Raw genomic sequence first — 7,878 nt, forward strand, 5'->3', positions numbered from 1 at the left:
AGTGGAATGAGGGTCTACCTGGGGGGGCGGGGACTGGGGGGCGATTAAAATTAGATTTTTTTTAATTTATTTTTTTACATTTTAGTGACTTGTCCTCACACATAAATTACACAAATCACAAAAAACAACACTGAACCAAGAGAAGTTCATTTAAGTGTCAGGAGCCTAAAAATGTCCGGCCTGGTTCACAGCGTTTTTTTTAAATTGCTGTTGCCAAGTTAATTTGATTAATATGAGTTTATGCAAATTATTTTTAATGTGACTATTCTTTGAAAGACAAAGGTGATTGGCCAACAGCAGAAGGTTCTGGGTTCAATACAACCTGATCCCTTATTCCAAGGTTGGGCTACGTCAGGAAAAGGCATCTGTTGTGAAAATCAAAAATCAAATCCACTTACCACAGTGGTAACCTCTGACGATAGGGACAGGCTGAAAGTGATTTTTCATTTCTTGACAGGCCGTTTATGCACGTTCCTTCTGGGATTTGACCCCAGGTCCACACTGCAGATTGGGGAATCAGGAGGCATCAAGTAGAGACGCAGTGGTTAAGTGTGAGGATGAAAAAACAAACAAACATGGATTTAGAAAAGGTGAAACAGTGGAGGATTAATAGAGATATATTATTTTTGGTCAGATATTGACCCTTATTTTAGCAGCTTTGTCCGTCAAAGATGGGACTTCCGAGACGTGTCGTTTTTTCTTTTCAGTTGTCCTCAGTATAATTCTGCATGGCTTGGAGGGCTGGCTTCAGCAGAGAAGAAGATGTAAGTAAGCCTAAAAGGTGAAAAAAAGAAAAGAAAAGAGTTATAAATATAACTTTCTTTGTACAAAACTCTTGGGAAATACTTTCAAAAGAATTTCATATTCTTTGAAATATTCTTATAAGTCTGTCCTCAACTGGATATTTGAAATGGGAACAAGAGGGTAAACGGTCAAGAAAAACATAAAATGTAAAAAAAAAGTAGCAGCCCCAAGTATGGATGACAATATATTCCTGCTCCAGTAGGCTGTGTTAAATGAAAAAAAAAAACACATCAATAAATGTGCATTAGCAATGCGGCTGCGGCAATGATGGGGTAATGTTTAATATAGCGTTGTGAGTGGAATAATAAAGACGCCAGTAAAAACTATAAACGTTGAAAAGTCAATTTAAGACGCAGCGACTGCAGATTTCAATATGAAGCCGTTAAATTAAGGCCATGGCATTAAAATGACCTTCAGTCAACCTGCTCAGCCCTGGATTATTGAGTGGAGTTACAAGTTCAAGTTCAAAAAATACTAGTTAGAAACTAAATTGAAAAACTCATTTGAAAAAGGAAAATTAAAAACACACAAGTTCTTTTTAATTTTACACCTGATGATTTCCACTCACAGTGACCTTATTCCTAGAGATCGATTGAGGCTCCAGGCAAATTTATATTACCGTTAGCAACGGAGCAGTTCCTGCAGGAGGAACTGCTATCCACATATACACGTATACTCTATCTATCTATCTATATCTATCTATTTATAGATATATACGCACATATACACATATATGTGCATATACATTATATGCACATTTATCCATATATATAAAAAAGAGAATGATTACAAACCAGCTAATATATATATATAAATATATACATACATACATATATGTACATATATTTAAATGTAGATAAATGCCTAAAAAATGCCTGTCCTTATATATGCATATAATGAACGTATATACAAACATACATAAAATATATATTTCTATATACATATACATATATTTATATATATATTGCCCCAATCTCAGCAGCAGTATAACAACTATGAACACTCACATGCACACCAATGGTCATTTTATAGTGAACTTCCTCTTCTTCTTCATCTGATGGACATCAGACATTGTGAATGTGAACTTTACATACAGTATGACATGACATTGAAGGTCTCTACTACAAGAATTCAGGGAGAAATTTAGAAGCAATCCTTTGCTGATTTCTCACTGTTTTGCCTGATTTAACACCAAAACAAAACAAATAAACACCAAAAACATGATGAAAACTCAACTTCCTCTTCTTCTTCATCTGATGGACATCAGACATTGTGAATGTGAACTTTACATACAGTATGACATGACATTGAAGGTCTCTACTACAAGAATTCAGGGAGAAATTTAGAAGCAATCCTTTGCTGATTTCTCACTGTTTTGCCTGATTTAACACCAAAACAAACACCAAAAACATGATGAAAACTCAAAGTTTCGTGGATGTGGTAGCAAACCCATGACCAGCACAGCATTATTTACCCACAGCCTGTGTAGATTTGACTCAACGCTACATTACACATTCATTGAATTTTGTTCCCGGCTTTGAATATCTGCTACTTCCTGGCACGAATAAGTCTTTGTAAGTTTTCTGTAAAGAATGCCGTGAAGAAACTTTTGAACTCCCTCACCTTCACTACCAAATTTAATAACTTTCTTTAAGTCACCTTCAGGATGCCAGGTGAAGACTAATATCCAACAGCTCCATGAAGCTGGATTTTGAGTCACATTTTTGTATATTTTTCTTGAATTTCTCCATATTTTGTATTAATAATTCCATCATTTGAATTTGCCACAAATGAAAACAGGTGTTGAACACATACCTCTGTTACAACCTGCTGTTACAAAAAAAAATATTTAGGAACGTTGATTTGTCTTGATTAACCTTAAATAATCATGTTTGATTATTCGTGGCTAATCCTTATTAATCCACAGCTACCATGACGTCATGACGTAACTCCTCCTCATCATCATGAAGTTTCTCACCTATGTCAGCGTTTCACCACCTGTTTCCAGAAACCATGCAGTTGTACGTGTGCCCACACACACCTGCTCCCACCTCCCTTATTATCACCTAAATTAATCACTTGTGTTGATGCATTTATGTTCCTGTTCCCACAAACAGGAAGATCCTACTATGTAATTATCACCTCTGTGCTCATATATGATTTTTTTTCTCCTCAGTCAAACATAATTAGAAACTTGATTGGAGATAACTTTATACAGATGGTGCACTGTATCTGAGAGAGCTCGGGGAGGGGGGAGGGAGGAGGCAGGGGGGAGGGTGGGGGGAGTCTCCCTATTATCTCTTATTTCATCAAAATTGTATCTTTATCTTTTAACAAATGTCTCTGCACTGCTTCTTGTTTTATGCTGGAGTCTAAACCAGAGTCTAAATCAAGTTAAGTCTGAAGTCATATGTGGTCAATGACTTTCTTCCAGAGAAATTCATGTCCTGCTAACAGGGACGAAAATGCACTATTTTAATAATATTCTTGCTCTTAGTTATATATATTATCTATAAGTCGCTCTGGAGTCGCACCAGCCAAAAAATGCATAAAGAAAAAAAAAAACATATATAAATTGCTCCGGAGTATTAGTCGCAGCAGCCAGGTGGTATGCCCTAGAGGCTGTCAATGTGAAAATAACAAACACATGAAATTATATATTTTAATATACAAGTCGCAGACCCAAAGGAATAAAAAAAAGTGTGACTTAAAGTCTGAAAAATATGGTATTTGCTATGCGTTAAATACAATTGTTCCTCTTGTTATTACAGTCTTCAGTATTTAAGTAGCAGCTGTTAGCCTTCTTTTTTTTAGTTTTGTCCACAAAAAAAAACAACTCTACGACACATGCTTTCAGCAGATCTATGGTTTCAAATTAAAAACACTATAATGTTAATGCATTCACGGCAAAAGGAGGGGAAAAAAAATCAGCACAAAGGGGTAAGAGTTTGATGTAATTAACACAACATCCGTCATAGATATGGAAATATCCCATGTCCCTGTGTCTAAATCTCTGGGTAATTGCGAGCTCTTGTGTAACCAAATGAGCTCAGAGTCACTCAGGGAGTCTGAGAAAGTCAGAACACAGAGCTGGAGGATCAGTGGGCTTTTTGTGGCAACACTTCATTAAAGACAAAGGCTCCGTGCACAGGCACGGCACCGTGCACCAAACCAAGCTATTTTTTCACCAACAGACACCCACGGGAGGAACATGCTATGTTTAATTTATGACGCCGGCTGTGAAAGGGATCGGGCTGCACACCGAGCACAAGACGAGAGTGTGGACGGTGTTGACAGAGCAGCCAGAATCTCCCCTGACTAATAAGTCAAATAAAAGAAGTGTTTATTAAAACACTTTTACTCACTTTTTGTTAATATTTTAACACAGTGTGAGAGAGTTTATACAAATGTTGCATGGATTAGCTGCAGAGTCAGAGACCACAGTCTGCAGGGACTTTTTTTTTTTAAATTTTGTTTTTGGACTTTGGTAAATTTGGAGGCAACACCAGTTTGTTTACTTTTTCTCTCTGGGAGCTGAAGAGCTGGATTCTGCAGAAATAAGAAATGGACGAGAGTCAGGAATATACTGGTTTACTCCAAACAACTCTGCAACGAGGGGAAGTCAAAAGATTCTAACACAAAGTCAAGTCAAAACAGTTTTATATCTTAGTAAGAAAAAATGAGCTGTATTTTTTTTAAAAATATTTTACACATTCGTCTCCCAGCTGTTCATCATTGTTCTGGTAAAACAGAGACATTTTTTAAAGTGAATTATTTGTCATTGTGACACAGCACACCACTGCACACAACGAAATGCGACCTCTGCGTTTAACCCATCACCAAAGTCAGCAGGGGGCAGCAGTGTGTGGGGACGGTGCCATGCTCAGAGCACCTCAGTGGCAACTTGGCAGCTGGTGGACTCGAACCTGAAGCCTTCAGGACCCAAGTCCACTTCCTTAACTACCAAACCACCACCGCCCCTTATTTCTTTGTATTTAGGAATGTTGATTGATATCAATTAATCATGATCGATTGCAATCACGATTAATCATGATTAATCCACAACTACCCTTTGCGATGACCAATGACCAAAAATGTAAAAAGACAGCCCTTATTTTTCCCTATGTATTACATATATAAAAATGTAAAAAGACAACCCTTATTTTTCCCTATGTATTACATATTATATTATATTATATTTTAATATAATTTTAACAGGTTTTTATTCAAGTTTGGGTAAAAAAAATCTGTCTGATTTCAAAAGTGTTCATGTTCAACATCAAAAAGACACCAAATAACCCTTTCAAAATGATGTGTTGGAGCTAAAATACAAAAGTCGGCATCAATGACCAGCTGTTTCACACCGAGGCAGAACTTTCTCAATGTCCCAACGACTGTTGCTGGGAGATAAATACAAGACGGATGCATGTTTCTGGAGAGTCATTACTGCAGTACACTGACTGTTAATGAGTTTCACAGAGAGCCTAATGTTTTGTTACCAGATGGTCACATGGTACAGTGACATCACAGCAGCTCCTCATTAACTGTACGTTCTCCCCCATCACGCCACGATTGTTGCAAAGACTCATTAGAGAAAATGATCAGCCCAACAGTCAGAGAGCTCCTGTTTCCTGTCTTTCCCTTCTTTTCTTCTCTCTACGGGGGCTTCATACGTAAGGTTACCAACGCCACCGCAGGCCCAGCAGGCCGCTCACCATACCAGCACCACAGGGAGCAGAGTGGCTTGCAGAGTTCCACACTTTAGTACAGGCAACCCAGAGAACACTGTGGGCTTGCCCCAGGAATGCTCCGTGACCACAGCCTCAGTCACTGGCACTTACAGGGAGCAGGGGAGGGACGGAGAGAGGGAGGGAGGGAGGGAAAATAAAAAAAAAAGTCTCCTCCTGATTCCTCCCTGCAGGAGATAAGATAAGGATCTGGGATGATGAGAACTCTGATGGCACGATTACGCAGAAAGTTTCTTATGCAGGAATTTTATCTTGGCGTTTGGTTAATTTAAATATTTCCCGTTTTGCCAGTAGGGGGTGATATAATAGCAGTACTGATGTATTAATGTACATATGTACATTCATCTTCTACCGTCGCTGTGGGGCTGGAACTGGACTGTTCTCCAGTTCATTACAGGGCCACACATGGAGACAAAAGACCATTCACACTAACATTCACACCTGTGGTCAACTCAAATTGAACAGTTAACCAGTTAACCAGCATTACATCAGACTGTGGGAGGAATACATGCACACATATGTGAACAGAAAAACTATCAGTTACCAGCCATCTGACACATTGCTGTAAAGCGTATGTGTCAAACTCAAGGCCCGCAGGCCAAATACGGTACGCCAATTCATTTTGTGTGGCCCACGGGAGCTAAAAAGTTGAATAAAGTCAATGCTCCTAAGTTCATTTTTTAAAGCAGTGGTTTCCAACCACCTCGACCTTTCCTGCCCCCCCCCCCCCGCCCCCCCTTCCCCGCCCCTGATATGGTTGGAAGATGACCCACTTCACCCACTGAACCACAGCACCCTCAGGCCCTGGATTATGAATAATTGTAGACACTGTCTTGCTTGTTGGCTGCAGGAGCGAGCGTGCAAGTGCCGGAGGGAATACAGGCCTCTGCTCGTACTGCATGTACTGCGTACACGTGTAATCAGGGGGACCCATCAGGAGCAAATGAGACAAAAGAGGGACACATCTTCCCGTTGAGGTTTAATCTGTACCGATGAGCACGTATCATTCACAGTATCCATCATCGCGGAACAAAGTTGTATAACAGTACTGGTGCGCACCAGCACACACACACACACACCTACGCAGAAAGAGCTAGATAATACCCGCACATTTTAAGTAAACTCTTGATGACACAGGACCGGGCTAGACATGCTTTAACCCCTGCACACTCAGCAGTGGCTGAGTGCCACTCTGTCTGCTCTAATCCTAGATGATCAGCTCGTACCTGCAGACAGTAAAGAGGCTGTTGGCGGCTGCTTTCAGATTACAAATGCACTTTCTAAGTAGGTAAGTACAGAACAGTACCAGGACCCTGGGGAAGTCCCATGAGCTCACTGTCTCACAGGCAGCTACGCCTACCTGCTGGCTACTGCAGCCTCTAGGGAGTGTCTCTGAGGAGCACTGCGGAGCATCAGCTGTGTATGTATATGTGTATCTCTATATCTATATATATATATATATATATATACACACATATATGTACATACATATATACACATATATGTACATGCAGACATTTATATGTATATACAGTATGTATCTATGTATATTTATACCCATATATACATATATTTATATAAATATATGTACATACATGTATATGTATATATTTAAGCACACATATTGTATATAAATAAATATAAATATACACATACATACATCCATACAGTACACACACATATATTTTAACATATATAACTGTATATATATATAAATATATATAAATATATATTTATATAGAGAGAGAGTAATGTCCTAATCACACCATCTCAGGGAGTCTGACCCTCAGCACATATGATGACGATGTTTGGAACTATTGTGACACTTAGTTGAGTAAATTGTTCCAGCACTTCGCCCACATCCAGTTCTTACATTCTTTGTTAATACTCTGACCTGAATCATTTCCTCTCCTGGGAACAAGACAAAGCGATTTTGTTTGCAAAGTTAAAAACTGCAACGGGGGACTAAGTGGAGCTCTCGGAATCAGAGCGCACAGTCCCAGAAGCGGGACAAAAGTCGATAAAATAAAAATAAACTAAAAACGTGGAAATGTGTAGGCGCAGGTCATGTTGCCTCCGCGAAGCCAGCTTTTGATACAAGTGGTGGTTCAACAGCTGAGCCAGAATCATTTTAATTAGAGAGGGAAATTTTTTATTGTTTCAGGCAAAAGTCTTTCCACATTATGATCGTGCTTCTTGGAAATGTCAGGCAAATAAAATAGGACTGATTCCAGTGTCATTTATTTGGGTTCATGTTTTGGTTAGCATCTTTGGCAGTCAAGGACACACTCCAGAGTTATTTCCCCTTTGGCTGAATTTACAGGAA

At 39.1% G+C, this 7,878-nt stretch overlaps 1 long non-coding RNA gene across 1 annotated transcript in view; it reads right to left on the reverse strand.

Moving 5' to 3' along the window:
* Positions 1 to 26: 26 nt before the first annotated feature.
* Positions 27 to 7,878, reverse strand: part of LOC103385306 (uncharacterized) — a 9,461-nt gene continuing 1,609 nt past the window's right edge. Inside the window, exons 2-3 of the long non-coding RNA XR_003050923.1 lie at positions 643 to 774; positions 27 to 501 (exon numbers count right to left, since the gene is read on the reverse strand). This is a non-coding gene — a long non-coding RNA (uncharacterized LOC103385306). The remainder of the gene's footprint in view (positions 502 to 642; positions 775 to 7,878) is intronic.

This window comes from Cynoglossus semilaevis, chromosome 10 (assembly GCF_000523025.1).
Source record: "Cynoglossus semilaevis isolate Cse_v1.0 chromosome 10, Cse_v1.0, whole genome shotgun sequence".
NCBI classification, from domain to species: Eukaryota; Metazoa; Chordata; class Actinopteri; order Pleuronectiformes; family Cynoglossidae; genus Cynoglossus; species Cynoglossus semilaevis.